This window comes from Equus caballus, chromosome 28 (genome assembly GCF_041296265.1).
Source record: "Equus caballus isolate H_3958 breed thoroughbred chromosome 28, TB-T2T, whole genome shotgun sequence".
NCBI classification, from domain to species: Eukaryota; Metazoa; Chordata; class Mammalia; order Perissodactyla; family Equidae; genus Equus; species Equus caballus.
The window spans coordinates 47,212,284-47,229,099 of NC_091711.1; the positions used below are offsets into that span (position 1 = coordinate 47,212,284).

The 16,816-nt window shown below is 44.0% G+C and overlaps 1 protein-coding gene across 3 annotated transcripts in view; it reads left to right on the forward strand.

The window, feature by feature from the left end:
- Window positions 1-16,816, forward strand: part of ATXN10 (ataxin 10) — a 189,936-nt gene that overhangs the window by 164,959 nt on the left and 8,161 nt on the right. The window contains exons 11-12 of one of the 3 annotated variants that reach the window (XR_011433568.1): window positions 13,972-14,204; window positions 14,316-14,468. The exons of 1 other annotated variant lie outside the window; for it this stretch is intronic. The gene's annotated coding sequence lies outside the window, so the exon portion shown is untranslated. Of the gene's footprint in view, window positions 1-13,971; window positions 14,469-16,816 lie in introns of all 3 variants that reach the window. One more of the 3 variants, XR_011433567.1, reaches the window with a different exon arrangement.

Consider the following 16,816-nt stretch of genomic DNA (forward strand, 5'->3'; position numbering starts at 1 on the left):
CGGGATTAGGAACTTCAGCCTGGCATGTCAGAGCAAACAGGAGCTGAAAACTCCTGCAGGCCAGGAAGGAGGCTGGTAGGCTTACTGTCCCATTTCTTGGAGGGAGCTGATAGAGGCCAACAGGGATTTCCAGTTCCAGGGAAAAGACAACATCTCAAAGGGGTGCTTAACTCGGAAGGACTGCCCTTGGCTGCTGCTGCTTCAGGGACACAAGCCCAGCCAGCGCCCAGCTGTTCACTCACCCCGCTCACTTGTGGATCACCCACAGTAATGACATAGTAGCAGATGCCATCGGAAAATTCCAGCTCCGCTACCACAGAGTCAATTTCTTATTTGTCAGTTTATTGTGGCAAGTGGGATTTTTGTTGTTGTTGTTTCCAAATAGAAACAGCTGAACTTTATTTGAAATGTTTTTCTTTTATTCTTTTTTGATCTATGTTTTGATCAGTTGTCCTTGATGTGGGCTTTTTTTTTATATTGTTTTCATTGGAGGGGGAGGGGACATGGAGAGAGTGAGAGACCAAACAGGATTTTTTCTCTTGTTCTTTCTTTCTTTTTCTCTTCCTTCTTTTCTGTCTTTTCTTTTCTTTCTTTTTTTTTTAATTGAATGACCTCATTTGTAAGTTTCACTTACAGTTAGAAATGTAACAGTTTATAGGAATAATAACCAAACAGTATTTTCCCGAGTGATTGTATGTTGAGGAAGCATGGCATAGTGGCAAGAACATCAGCTCTGGGGCCAGACAGACCCAGTTCTGCCTCTTCTTACCTTGTAAACACTTCACTTAACCTCTGAGCTTTAGCTTCTTGTCTATAAAATGGGACCTGCCCCCACAGAGTTATGGTGGATGTGAAATGTCATGTTTGTAAAGTACCCAGCATGTAGTTTCTCAACAAGTAGATGTTCTTGTACAAATGTCCTACTACAGCTGTTAATGGATCGCTATGAGAAAGGTGAATCTTCATCTATGATTATACTGTGAATCAGTGGTAAAACCCAAATAATAATGATAGTAATATCACAGAACAGAACAGAGAATCCGGGAGCAGATTCACACATGCACAAGACAGGGCCCACTGCACTTCAGCGAGAAAAGGATGGTCTTTCCCATAAATGTTGCTAGACCAATTCACTGTCCATAATGGGAAAAAATAACCCACCACCCCTGCTTCACACCATTCACAAACATTAATTCAAGATGAATCATAGACCTCAATGGGAAAGATGAAACAAAAGAGCTTCTAGAAGGAATCATAGGAGAATATGGTTATTATCTTGGGTTAGGCAAAGATTTCTAAAACAAGACATAAAAATTGTAACCAAAAAGTGCTAACTGTAAGAGAAAGACTTTGAAAACATGTTTGCATTACATGTCTTCATATTACATTTATATCCATTGTGTGTAAATGACTGCTACAAAACAAGGAACCGATAATTTGGTTTTTAAAAATGGCTAGGACACTCATAGAACTTCACAGAAGAGGAAATCCAAATGGGCAATAAACATATGGAAAGAGCTCAACATTATCAGTCATCAGGGAAATGCAAATTTAACCCACAGTAAGTAACCCACCAGAATGGCTACCAAGTTATGGCAAGGACATGGAGCAACGTGAACTCCATTGCTGAATCTCCATTGCTCCATTGCTGAATCATTGCTGAATCTCCATTGCTGGTGGAGATACAAATTGGAATACTCTCTTTGGAAAACTTTCTGGCAGTGTCTGCTGACACTAAACATACACCTACACTGTGAGTTAGGAGTTCTTCTCCTAGGTGTATCCCCAAGAGAAATGCGTAGACGTCTATCAGAAGACGTGTGCAAGAGCGTTCATGGTAGTGTTATTTATGATAGCCCCAACATGGAAACATCCCAAATATTCATCAGTAGTAAAATAGATAAATAAATCGTGGTATGTTCATACTGTGGACTACTATACAGCAGTAAAGAAGAATGAACTGCTTTGTGTAACAAATGGATCAATCTCACTAACATAATACTGAGCTAAAGAAGCCAGATTCGAAGAGTATATACTATATGATTCTATTTACATGTAGTTCAAGAGCAGGCAAGATGAGTCTATGGTGATAGAAGTCAGAATAGTGGTTACCTTGGGGGTAGGAGGGTGAATATGCATAGGGAAGGGGAGCACAGGGGCCTTGCAGGGTGCTGGGCACGTTTTAAGTCTTGATCTGGGTGGAGTTACGTGGATTTTTACACATGAGAAAACCCATCAAGATGTATACTTGAGATATGTGTGTTCTGTTGCACACGTTAAAAAATTTTAGAATCATTTATTGAGTTATTTCTATATGCCAAATCCTGTGCTACCCCGTTACATACATCATCTTACAGATTTTTTTTAATATCCCTCTTTGTTGAGAACTATCTCCATTTTACAGATAAGAAAACGAAAGCTCAGAGAGTTGGTTTCCTGGCTTTAGCTGGTCTAAGTTCTCCCAGCTCGTGAGTGGCAGGGCCAGGGTGCAAGCCCAGGTTTGTCTGACTCCAAGGCCTGGGCTTTGGTCCTGACTCAAGTGTCTAGACTTCCACGTGGGTGCTTCACTCACTCCCTCAGCATTTCATTCAAAGGTACTCTCTTGGGGGACATGTATGTGTTCAGCTGTATTAGAGACAGTCTTGAATTAATACTGTTGAGCATCTAGCACATAGGACCCACTCACTCCTCTGTTTGACCTTGGATAACAGTCAGGATAGGTCCCTGAGCCCTGAGATGGTAGCCTGCATGGAAAACAGGTACCTCTCCCGTTTCTCACTCCTTCCTCCTCTGAGACTTTAGTCATGTGCGTCTTCTCTTGGAATTTTCCCACGATCCCCCTTTTCTGCACTGAGTCCCTCAGCGTGGCATTTTATGGTTCAGTTGTGTTGCTCTGCCACTCCATGAACATATCACATGGAAATACCTGGATATGTAACTCTTTCCCTCAAAAAGTTTATCCTAGGCGAGATCTGTGTCATCTTGCTCCTGCACCTGGAGTGCACACCCCACATCGGACCCCATAGACCCGAGAGAATGTTACCAAAATGTGTTCCAAAGCATATTGTTTTCTGCAGTCTCTTAAATAGCTGTTATATGAGCGAGGGCTTCTGGATAATATGTGCGTGCATATATGTAGGACTTGTGCTAAGCAAGTGTCTTTCTTGTAGATCTTCACAGAGCCTTTACTATTCTCATGTGCATTTTGGAAATTCTGGACCATAGGGCCGTATCTTGGGAAATGCAGGAATTTTTAGGATAAAATGGAAGCACGTTCCATTCTGGACATTTCTCAGTGGGGAATCCAGCTTGTGTGACTGGGCTGCCAGGCAGCAGTGAGACGGTGGCCGTGCAGGGAACTGTCTTCAATGTCTCACAATGGCACAGCTGGCTAGATTTGATGTTGTTTGTAAAGGGTTTCAGTGAATTTCCACACCAGAGAAGTGCTTATGCCACGTTCACAAAATCATGCATTTCTGCTTTTAATATCTTCCTGCCGAAATCAGTCTTTCCTCCTCTGGAAGGGAAGGACTAGTTATTAAACGGCGGTAAACATTCAGGCATCCTTTGTTCAGTTGTTGAGCTGACATTAATTAAAAACTAGAAAATCTCTTAATGCTGTTTTGCTTGTAAAGATAAACTTTTGGTTTGGCTTCCCAGTGATTTAATTGGGTTTTTAAAGCCTTTGGTTCTCTTACCCCTCCCCTCACGTGATTGAAGATGAGCAAACCAGACCTCCCTCCCCATCCAAAGCAAACAAGTGTGCACCCACAGTTTCGCAGGTTAGTGGAGGCCTCCTTGGGACCTTGTGTGAAGTGAGTTGAGAGTGGGGCTAAGGATTGGGCAACGCACTGGTGCCGCTCCCAGGCCAGTAAGTGTAACATGCTGCCACCAAGCAGGCTCTCCCCCCCGCCCCACCAGCCACAGATGCAGGGAAGTCGTCATCTAAAGAGACCCATTCAGAGTGAAAAGGGAAGAAGACCTGTTTCATATAGCTTTTACGGTGTCCCAGCAACAGGGCTGGAAGCCGAAAGTTGGAGGAGTTGGATGTAATGTAATGAATGGAGGCCTTCACAAAAGTGGACTCTTTCCTTGTTCAGGTGTTTTGGCAAATAGTCAAATTATGTTAAAATGAGACTAAAATACTTCAAGTTGTACTCCTTCAGATTGTGTCTACTTAGCTTTAGTTATGTGCTTCTCATTTTCTTACATCTCTAAAATCATAGAGGCTAGAAATGAAAAGTTTCGTCGCCACACTAAGATTTCTGCATGGTGACGACTGGTGTGCAGAGTAGGTTTCCTCTCAAGTGCGCTTCGAGGGGGGCAAGCATTGCTGCGCGTGCCTGCTCTCCCACCTCGGGCCTTCACAGTCCTGCACTTGTGTCTGTCCTGTGGTTTTGTCTTGCTGAGCCTGGTTTGCTCAGGTATTTCCCTGTCTCCTGGAGGGCAGAATAATCAGGTTCTGCTTTATCTTCTTTACTTGCACTAAGAGCAAGGTTGCTTGAGGTTTGTTCTCACTTAAGTTAGAAAAAGGGAGGGGCTGGCGTGGTGGTGGCGCAGCGGTTAAGTTCGCACGTTCCACTTCTCCGTGGCCCGGGGTTCGCCGGTTCAGGTCCTGGGTGTGGACATGCACCGCTTGGCACGCCATGCTGTGGTAGGCATCCCACATATAAAGTAGAGGAAGATGGGCATGTATATGAGCTCCGGGCCAGTTTTCCTCAGTGAAAAGAGGAGGATTAGCAGCAGTTAGCTCAGGGCTGATCCTCCTCAGAAAAAAAAAGAAAAAGGGAGTCTGTCCTTCCCCAAGGTGAGGTGCCCAGTGTGAACCATGTGGTCTCTAGGTGGCCGCTTCACCCTGTGCAGGAACCGGGGCAGGAGTGCCCTCATGGCAGCGCCAGCACGGAAGGGGCCTTGGAAGCTGCTTCCGTGGACTCCCTCTCACTTTAGCCACCTGGCTTTGAGATGACACAGTGCTTTCTTAATTTTACTTCTCCATGGTTACTATTAATGTTTAAAGTGCCACTATGTAAAATTCGTTTGAAACCAGAAACAAAACTTTAGGCAAACATTTATTGCCATTAATTATTTTTCTTAAGGATCTGTTTCTTGCGGCTGATTAATTTAAGGATGCTGCCTCATGAGTGTACCTGGCACATAATCTGAATGTTAGGGGAAGACTGTTGCTGGGAAAACAGATTAGAAATGCTTGCCTAAATAATTTCACCTCAGCAGTCTTCCCTGGCAGTTGTAAGTTTACTGACCTAAGAAAGTATTTTTAATTTTGAAACTACAAGAAACCACCTGAAATATTTGTTTATTGTTATATCATTCTTTGTGGTTTAAAAGCAATTTTTTTAAAGACTATTTTTTTTAAAGACTACTTTTTTAGAGTGGTTTTAGGTTTACAACGAAATTGAGGGGACAGTACAGAGATTTCCCATGTACTCCCTGCCCCCACACATGCACACCCTCCCCCACTATCAGCATCACTCACTAGAATGGGACACTTTTTTTACCAAGGTTGAACCGACACTGACACGTTGTTGTCACCCAAAGTCCGTAGTTTGAGTTCACTCTTGCTGTTACATATTCTGTGTGTTGAGACAAATGTATAATGACGCGTATCCATCATTGGAATCCTGTACAGACCATTTTCACTGCCCCAGAAACCCTCTGTGCTCCGCCTCCTCCTCCCTCTCCCCCACAGACACTGACCTTTTTATTGTCTCCCTACTTTTGCCTTTTCCAGAATGTCATAAAAAATTGGAATCATACGGTATGTACCCTTTTCAGATTGTCTTCTTTCACTTCTTTAAATATGCCTTTACGTTTCCTCCATGTCTTTCAACGGCTTAATAGCCCATTTGTTTTTTTAGTGTTGAATAATATTCCTTTATCTCAATGTACCAAATACTTATTTTTTGAAATTGTTTTCTCTAACAGTATGTTTATGTCATAGATACTCTGCACACTTCTTCAGTTTTTCTATAGTCTAAAGTATAGTATAAAGAGAGCTTTTATAATTCTCTGTTTCAGAAATTTTATATCCGATGTATAGATTAGACCGTAAACTATCAGCCTAAAATTCACATGCATGACAGTTTCCTTCAAACACTGCCTCTTGTGGGGCCGTCCTCCAGTTCCAGAGAGCCGATCTCTTCGCAGAGCGTTTGGACTGCTTGTGAAAGCACACACAGCACAAAGCTTAGCCGTCACGAGGAGATCCTTTTAGGGCTTGATAATCATGCCACACCTCTGGCGCCCAAGGGCGTTGCCAAGCTGCGTCACTCGGCACATCATCTTTGACGTAGGGTCTTTGCACAGTTCATGAGCACAGCAGTCCCCGAGGGGCAAGATTCGCCTTCAGGAGAGCTGCGGAACTTAGAAGTGTCATCGCCCGCGTAGAAAGTGCTAGAGCTGTTCGTGGCACAGCCTCTGCTTAATAAGTATTATTATTATTACTATAGCTATTATTATTTAGATGTATATGTTTTCTTACAAAGTTATTTGCCAGTTTTTCTTTTAGTATTCACGTTCTTTATTAAAAAGAGCAGTGACTTTTTGATATGTTTCAGATGTTAATAAGTAACTTTTTAAAATGGCCGTACTTAAACACTGTTGCCACACAGAGCATGTGTTTTGTAAGGCACTGGAGAGCTTGGGTTGCCACAGTTTGGCACAGGGAAGCATGTTCCAGGTAACCCTGACTAATGTCAGTATTTTTGCCTAAGATGACCTTAGTCAAATTTAGCAGTGACAGAAGGGTCTAGTCAAAACATTGGTGTGCCACAACCGTTTCAGCACTGTTAAATAGTAACTCCCTGGCTGTTTTGTTTTGAGATCATCATTCTAAGCAGGAAGTGTTGTATTCTCTATACCACTTACTTTTCTAGAACCAACAGATTTTTCAGAAGAAAAAAACCCCACCGTATTGAGTGTTTGAATCTATGAAGGAATGGGCTCAGTGAGCAGGCACTCATGAAGTACCTGTTGAATAAGTGAAAGAAGCCCGAGTGCTGAGCCCTGGGGCCACCGAGTGAAGGCAGACGAAACCCCTGTTCACAGGCTAGTCGGAAAACACCTGTGTAGATACCACTTGCAAGATGGGGTGCTAAGGGCTGAGGTGGAAGAGGGCGGGTGGGGGCTCCACTGGGGCTCCAGCTCTGCCCTGCACAGCTCCCGCCTTCGTCTGTCTTCTCACAACCACTTGGATTCTGAGGAACTTGGAGGAAATGCGGGGGCCTGCCTGCGGCCTGGAGTCAACTGCTTCGCTAGAGTGAGATGGACGCAGTGGCGAGAGGGAAGAGAAGCCTCCGGTTGCTTTGGGCTTTCTTATCCTCGTGGTTTTGTGGACCCACATCATCCCTTCACTTGGATAGTGGTCACAAATCCAGAAAATACAAAAACAAGGCTTTCAGATTACTTGCCTTTTCCACTCTCACCGCTCTCTGGTCTGAACACTTCTCCGAGATAGAGACGAAGCACTTGTGACCCCAGGCAGCAGGCATTGCCTTTGTGGCTTGTGAGCCCTGGCCATCCCGAGAAACCCGCTGCTCCCATCCCAGCAATGGCATTCGGTTTCTGTGAGCTACCGGGAAAGCTGACTGAGGAATGGAGAGACCTTTTCTTCAGGGTTAACTGAGTGCAGCTGAAAACAGGCCCGTGCTGTGAAAAAGCCTCGTTGATGGACAGAAGCCAGGCAAAAGCAAAACTTAGGAGGTGGATTGCAGTGTTGCAGGACCCACGCCTGCACTTGGTGTCTGTCACGGCCTGTGATGAGCCTGCCTTCACCGGAGAGGCTTGTCTTCATCTTTGGTTAATGGCCTAATTTTCATTCTCGTAGAAGCTCACAGAATGATGACTTTGTCAAATGCAGATCTGCACTTTCTGGTTACAGATAGGAAAAGCCTATAAAAAGTCAAAACATTTTCTCAATTTTTGAGAGAAACCAAAATATGTCAGAATCACAACTACTACTTCTGCCTTTCTCTCCTAAAGCGCTTTCAGAAACTAGCACAGCTGTTCTTCACATGTTTGCTCCGGGCATAGTTAGGAAGCACCAGGAAATCCTACTGGGTTTTCAAGAAAAAAATGATAGTGGAAGTCCCCAGCCTCCTCCCACCGCGTTTCTGACACGCAGGCAGGCAGGTGGGCACCTGTGCTGGCAGTGGGCTGCACATCCTGGGCAAGGTTTGTGAGTCGCCAGGACGGTGGACTCCACAGAATTTGGAAGCGGTTTGGGGTGTTAGGGGACAGTATTTCGTAGCACTGTCTAGTGGACAAAACACGTGACCTGCATTTGGCAAACTAACCCACACTTCACATCTCAGTTATTCATCATCCTAATTTTTCAAAACTGTGTTTATTTTGAAATGTAACATGCATACCAAAAATTGGAAAGAGTGTATATGTACTGCTTACAGCTAATTATAAAGCAGACATACGTGTAAGGAACACCCAGGTCAAGACAGAAGACACTTGGAGACTTCGCTGAGCCCTCCCCATCAGAACTCCTCCCTGACCCTCGCAGGTTAGCACCTGTCCATGGTTCCTACACATACTGCTTTGCATTGGCCATTTTTGAACTTCGTATAAATGGAATCATGGCTTGCATTGTTTTATCTGTCGTTCAAAATCATGATTGTGAGATTCACCCATGTTGTTGTATGTAGTTTACTGTATAGTATTCCATTGTAAGAAGAATTAACATTTATTCATTCATTCAGCTGTTGGTGGACATTTGGCTTATTTCCACTTTGGGGCTTACAGTTAGTTAATGCTGCTGTTAACATTTTTGTATAGTTCATGTATCCTGGCACGTCAGCGTGAGTTTTTTTCTAGGTATGGAATTTCTGAAGTGTGGCTTGTGTATCTTCAGCTTTATTCTAGATGATGCCAAACTGTTTTCAAAATTGGTTGTACCACTTGGAACTCCCATCATCTGTATATGAGAGTTCCGTTTGCTCTAGTTCTTGCCAACACTATATGCAGTCAGACTTTTAAAGTTTTGCCATTCTGATGAATAAAATGTGTTGTCGTCATATTTTTTAATTTCTCTAATTAGTAATAAGCGTATTTTATGTTAATTGACCATTTGAATTTCCTGCGTCATGAAGCAGCTGTTCAAATTTTTTTGCTTCTGTTTGTATTTTCTGTCTTTCTTTTACTTGACTTATAGGAATTTTTTCTATATTCGGGGTATAAATTATTTCTTTATGTGTATTGAAGTAGTCTCTCCCATCCTATGGCTTGTTTTATTTTGGTTTTTTGTTTTTATTTTCTTTATGGTATCTTTTTATTATTGAGATGTAACGTACATATAGTAAAATGCAAAACTTATAAATGAATATCTCAGCACATGTATACACCCATGTAACCATCACCCAGATGAAAATATAGAACATTCCTATCCCTTAGAAGTCTTCTTTGTGCCCCTTCTCACCCAGGACCGATCCCCGGAGCTAACCTCTGTTCTGACTTCTTTGGTGTTTTGATGAATTTTTTATTCCCTCTATAGTTAGTGAGTTTTGTGTCTTATTGAAAACCCAGATACCATAAGAATATTCTTCTGTATTTTGCTCTAAAAGCTTTATAGTTTTTCCTTTCCCTTTTAGATCTATAATCTGTCAGAAGTTAATTCTTATTTGTAGTGTACAGTAGGGGCCTGTTTCCTCCTGTGGTTATGTAGTTGACTCAGTATTGAGAAAACCTTCCTTTCAGCCATGGCTCTGCAGGGCCACCTTGTCATAAATCATTGTCCTATAGGCATGATTCTGTTTCTAACTGTATACTCTGTTCAAAATGTCGATCTCTTTCTCTCTCCCTGACTGATACTATAGTATCTTAATTACTATGATGGTATCATCTCGATGTCAAGTAGAGCAAATTTCGAATGTTAAACAACCTTTCGTACATTATCCTGTTCTTATCTTGCGGGATTCAGTTCACTAGTGTCTTTATCATTACTTTAATTCATCCATTCAGCATGTATTTCTTGAGTGTCTGGGGTGTTGTGTGCTGGGCACTGTTCTGGCTACTGAGGATACAGTGATAACCAAGGAGGAGACACGCCTGTGCTCTCGTGGAGCCTGCAGACTGATGATGGGGTGGGCACTGCACACTAGGCTTGAGGAGAGGCACTGGGCTTCCCTGGGGGAAGGAGCCCTGGCCTCACTCTCAGGAAACCTCTCCTCAGTGCCCCCTGGAGCTTGTGACATCCCCCTGCTGGATCTGCCACCTGTACTTGATTGTGAGTTCCTTGAGGGCAGACAACATCTGATTTTCCTCTTTTTCAGTTGTCCCTGGCGCAGAGAGAGTGTCTAGTAAGTGCTGGCTTGAAGGGTGGGAAGGGAGGTGAGGGGCGTCTTCCTAGGCCTTCTCCACTCTCTCCATCCGCCCATCCCACCCGGTGTCAGTCGGCCTTCTAGTTTCCCTTCCAGCGCACTGGCCTCCCTCTGCTTCCACTCGCACCGCGAGCTCCCTCCACCCCCAGACTTGCACATGGTGTTCCTCTGCTTGGCGTTCCCCTCCCCTATCACACTCGCCCTCCCTACTCCTTCCAGTTTGATTTCAATGTTATTTATTCCAGGGAAGTCTTTCATGATCCCAATTCAAATAAGGCCCCCTTTTATTGTTTCATCCTATCCTGTCATTTAACATTATAGCTATTTTAACAGTTGTGATCAGGTGTTTATTTCTCTCCATTGACCCAAGATCAGGACTACTGCGAGATAGGCCTTTCATGTCATGGGCACTTAATTGATGCTTCCTGAGTAAACAGATGAATGTATACACACCCACCATCTCTGCCCTTTCACCCTCGTTGGTGATTGCCTTTACTTTTCATCCCTTAGTTGAAAATTGGCAAAGAAAGAATGAAGAAATGCTAAGAAGTGGTCCTCTTTAACGAAATCTACATGTAGCATCAGATGCTGGTTGGGAAACAGTGACTTGAAAGATACATTAAACAGGCCACATATCCTTGGGTGGTATGGTGGCAGAACTAATTGGTGTTGATAACTGAATAGAGGGGTTTTTTATTGACGTAGATTAATCTAGCTTTTTCTGTGACACCCAATATTCAAAGCTCAGCTTTGTTGACCTCAGGGTAAATAACTATAACAAAAACAATAAAACAGATCTGTGCGTTTTACAAAAATACCTGACATTCATTGCATACCTCATTCATGCCAGGTACTGTGGTTTTGTTTAAACTTCATGACCACTCTATGAGACGTATACTGTTGTTATCCCCATTTTATAGAACAGGAAGTTGAGGGAAAAAAGGTTTGTAACTGGCCAAGGCTACGAGCTGGTGAGCAGCAGGAATGGCAGTAAACCTGGACTTTTTGACTTCAGGGTCCGAGAACTTAGTCTCTGTCCCATGCTGTCATTTGACATTTGGAAATTGTTTTATCTCCTTCTTATTTTATGGACGAGGAAACCGAGGCAAAGAGAAGTACAGGCACGTGCCCGACAGAAGAGCCTGGTGCTCCACGGCCTGCCCGAGCCCCATGCTGGAGCTGGGCAGCACCTGTGCCTCTCAGGTGTGCTGAGCGTATTGTGCCAGGGCCTGGATGAGGTACATGATGAACGTCCCCTCCTGTCATCCTCACATATGACCTGTCCAAGTTTACCTATTACGAAGGTTATATATTGCCCAAAGTTACACAGCTTATGAAATGGCAGAGTTGGAATTTGACCCCAGGTCTGTCCTGTTCCACCTTACTCTTGCCATCATTGACTCCTGACTGGTCTCCATTCCCACTCTTGCCTCCCTCCAACCCACCCTCCAGACAGCTGCCAAACAGACCCTCTGAGTTTGTCTACTTCACCTCTTTCAGTGGGTTCTCATTGTATTAGAATAAAATATAGACTCCTTCCTATCGCCTAAAATCTCTAAAAGATCTGGCCTCAACCTACCTCTGCCTCACTTCATGCCATTTCCTTCACACGTTCTACTCCAGCCACAGAGATTTTCCCTCGTCATTTCTTCTAGTCTCAAGGCTTTTGCACAGCTTGCTCTGCTGCCTGCAGCCGTCTTCCCCAACTCACCAGATGACCAGTTTTTCCCTGTCGTGGGTCTTAGCTCAGTGTTACCGCCTCAGAGACCTTCTCCAATTATCGTTGTCCAGTGCACTGTCCTCCTGTGATCTCACCCCATTCAGGTTTTGGTTTTTGGTCTAGTGCCTGCCTCCTCTCTAGCATGTAAACACCACAAGGGCAGGGACCTTGACTGTCTCATTAGGTATTGTATTCCAAGCCTGGCGCATAATGCCTTCGTGTTTGCTAAACGAGTGGGTGGGTCATGATTAAATTCTGGAGAGACATTCAGATGTGTGATTAATAGTTTAATTTTGTTTATATCTAAATCCCTTGCTCTAATTCCAGTATAAGAATCAAGAAGCATGTTATTTATAGAGAAGAGGAAAAACATGTTAAAAATGATAGATTTCTATAATTGAATGAGGTTTTTCCCCCCTAAAGTGAGATATCCAGTACTTTAGAATAAAAGAGACATGTCAAGGAAGAGCTTTAGAACTTGATGTCACCACTACAACCAGCTTGGCTTTTAAATAGTCTGAAGTGTTATTGGTATTTATTTTCAATTAATGTTGGAGTTATTTGCATATTACAAATTTCTGCTGAAAGTTGTGTTGACTTTAAATGGATACAGCATTGCTCCTCCCTTAATGAGGATACGCAAGAATTATAGGTCTGTGTTCAACTTTCAACTCATCTGTTACTGATAGAAATGGAAGCAGACGGCACAGAATGAGAACCACCACACTCTTGTGTGTTTGCTTTTCAGCACAGAAGAAAGTCCTCGGGAAAGGCACATATCGGCAGATCTGTGTGTGTCCAAACCTGCAGGCCCACTTGCTCTTGACTGCTGACTTTCTGGGAGCTGCTAGGAGGACATGGGGGAGGAGAGTTGGAGAGGCAAACAAGCATGGCCATGGGTGACCCGTAGAGCTGATCATCCCCAGGGGGTAGTGACATTTGGACCAAGGACAGTGATAACAGATGCTCAGGCACCCAGCATATGCAGTTAAGAAAGCTCCCTGATTCTTTGGTACCTGCTGAGTCTTGTCTAGTCTAAAATTCACCAGAAGCTCCACACAGTTTGTGTTTCATTTAAGCCTTTGTATCTTAAAACTATTGTTGACCCTTGGCTATGCTTCATTAATTTTGAATGTTATTAGTGCTAGACCAACACTAATCTTCTGTAATTTGGATGGGATTACTTACTTTTTTTACTCCGAATTTTAATTTCATTTTGAACTGTTTTCTAGCTACTTCCAAAGGTGTTTTGCAGAGGTAGTCGCTCTAACTGGTATCTGCAAGCATGTTTTATCCTTCAGGATTTCTTTGAAGAGGTGACTCTGTTTCAAGTATCATAAAACCTACCATTCCTTTAACTCATTTGTAGGCCTAGCTTAGAAGCTTGTAGTCAGACTGACTGGAAGGAAGACTGCTCTGCCCCTCCTCCAGAGGTCTGTCCTCCTGAACTGTGCTCACTGGAGAGCGCTTAGAAGCACTATGGTGGGGTGGCTATGAGGTGGATGCTGGAGTCTGTCCCAGCCCTGGCTCCACCACTTCAGGTTGTGTCGTCTTGGACAAGTCGTGAGCCTCCTGGTGCTTAGTTACCTCATGGCTGGACTGAGGATAGCAGTGCCTACCACAGAGGGTTTGTGAGAATTGAATACTTTCTACAAGTGCCTAGAAAAGCCCCCAACACGTACTTTATGTCCTGGAGGTGTGATAGCTGCTGCCATTGATTATGTTTATTGTCATTACTGTTGTTATTTTATGCAGATAAACTCACAGTCTTGGCTGATGTGAGAGACACTTCAGTTAATTCCTCTTGCAAAGCTTTGCTTCCATTGAAAGTAGCAGTGTGCTCCATGAATAGAAGTTCATTTGAGCCAGCTTTATTATTTGATAATTCCTTTACCCCAAAGAGTACAGAGTACTTTATAAACATCCTCTGACCTGGCAGACGGGACCTTGAGCTTCCTGGGTGTCTCTCCTGTGCTTCCACGGGCTTTTGCTCATGAGTTCCTCAGTCGGCAGGGCCCAGTGACCTCAGGTTACATCACACTCGCTCCTACTGTCATCTCAGCAGCGAAGCTCAGCCAGCTCTCTGCCGACAGTGACCCTGGATGCAAATTGAGGCACTGGGGCAGTATTTTCTTTAAAAGGTCTGTATCCAGAATGCCTCTCCCTGGTGGACTCTCCACTGCAGCGTGAGGGCTGACGTGGTATAACGCTGGGTATCTGCATGCATTTATTAAATAACACCTCACTTATAGCCCAGATCTGATGGAAGAACTGGGGGTGCCAACTCCTTATAAGTGGATAGAAGCCAGGCACCAAGGGACGTTCATCCAGCAGATATTCGAAACAAGCCTACTTCTGTATGTGGCAGGAGCTACAACAACTCAGATGGGATTCCCAGCACGCAGGTGAGTGCACATACTGTAGGAGTCAGAGAATTACACAATGACAGTAGAGTGGGAGGTGGCATAAGAGAGGGAGAGTCTGGAGAGGTGGGATACCCAACGTGCTGGGCTCTAGAGGAATTTTTCATGCCATTTAGTAAGTGTCTGCTACATGCAGGCATGTGCCAAGGACTCTGCTAAACACATGACATGCAGTGGCTTGTTTAGAGTCTCAGAAATGACATTGGAGTGCTGCCCCAAATTCAAATGGAACTACTTCGTGGCCTCGAAACCCTTTAGTGTGGTTCAAGTTAGAAGTGGTATTGGTTGTTTCTGATCTTGAACCTGTCGTGTGACACGGATGCCAGCCTGTGACTGCGTCGCACCACGTTGTGCTTTTAAGTGGTTAGTGAGATGGTTCCAGAATATGTAATGTACAAAATTAGTTTCAGTGCTGTAGGATCCTTTACCACCAAAGCCCCGTGGGTGTGAGGTACCTGTGAGCACAGCCCGCGCTCGGCCACACAAGCTTTTGGCGTGGGAAGTGCATGCGGTGACTGACTGGATGGGGAGGGGGGTGTCATCTTCACATGACTTCTCTGCCAAGCTGACAGGCTCACTAGTCGTGCTGACAACTGCAACATGTTCTGCCTTGCTAGTCTTGGATGCTTGTGCTTTATACATCTGGGATTTGTAAAGGACTGAGAGCTCCTAACCCGGCCGGGTCCAGGCTGAGGACGGGTGGTTCCGCGGTGGTTCTCCCATGCCCATGTGATGATCCTGAGGAAACGGGAACCTTGTAAAATGGAAAGATGTTTCAGACTTCCGAGAGGGGAGGAGGCCCATGAAGTCGTGAATATCTAATCTCTCCCTTTAAAAGGTCACTTTATGGAAAGTAAATTGTGTATGTACCAAGGACAGTGAATGTGGCCTTTGTTTGAAAATCATTAAGAAAGTGCTGATTTGGGTTATGCACAGAGACAGAATTTCTCTGGTTGACACTTGTCTGTTATGTAGTTCTGTCACAATTCAGCAGTGTGATTTATTGGGTCTTTGTACCACTTCCTTTGATGTTCCAGTTCCCCAGGGAGTTAGAGGCCAGAGAAGCAGCCTCAGCTTTCAAAGCAGTGGTGTTTCTGAGACGACTTTTTCCCTCAATAAAGACTGAAACTCTTTGCTCCTTCTTGTAGCACATAGTAAATACAAGTATTTTATATTCTTCAGATTGTGATCTGTAATTTACAAATCTGGCAATTATTTGTTCCTCCCCCCTCTTCTGTTGGTTTTTTTTTTTTTTACCACTTTCATTATTAGCAATTAGCCGTTAATTAGGAAATTACAGGGTACACATACTTTTATTTGTAAATGCTGTTAAGATAAAACATAGTATAAAACCCAGAACAGTATCTATCAGCACGACACTGAAACATTTGAGCCACAGATGTTCTCTCACATTAAAGTACAAAAATGCAGAGGGAAATTAGATACCAGATAGACCAACAGTTTGAAGGAAGAAGGAGCCAAAATGGGTGGTTTGTCGTGGTTATTGAGCACACTCTGGTTTCCAGCATCCTGCAGGGAGACCCTGTGTAGACTCTGCACAATAAGGACTTCACTCTGATTTTCTGAATGAGAGGTATGTAGTTTAACTGAATGATGCAAATGAGAGTCGAGAGCAAAAGATGATTGTAATAGATGAAGGCAGAAGTAAAATGAACTTTACAATGAAAGCAATCACGTATCTCTTGACATTTGGAGATGGAGTTAACCTATGCAGGAAGAACGTGTGGCAGTTTGTAAAGGAATAGTGATGGTATTTTTCAGGACCATTCTTCCACGAGGACCTCTCTCTTGTCTGACCACCTCCCCTCTCCTTTTCGTAGGTAAGTTCCCATCCCTCCTCTGCCTGCAGCTCGGCGCTTTCTTGCCCTCCAGATCCCCTCCAAGTTGTGAGCTCTTCCTCCCTCCCCATCTGCACTCTGACGTCCTCTGTGGTTTGGACAAGTTCCTCCTCCTCCAGCAGCAGAAGCCTCAGCGAAGCCCAGGGGTCCCTGGGCAGCAGTTAGGGAAATTCCCCTTTTTTTTCCCCTCAGAAAGTGGGTATTTCAAGAGCAGGGCCGGGGTTGGTCAGGACTCCTGAAGATGGGGTCAGAGAGCTGGGCCCACCGGGGGAGCGCCCCCCCCAGCATATGTGCTCACTGCAGACAGAGTGCCACGTCCAGGGCTTTCTTCTTCTTTGCTGACAGAGATTGGCAGATTTAGAAGTCTTGTTTTTTTAGCAATGTAAAGCATTTTCAGAACAATTTTAAAACCGACCTACTTCTTTGCACTCTGAAAAATTCTGCAAATTTACCATAGTCTGAGAAAATACT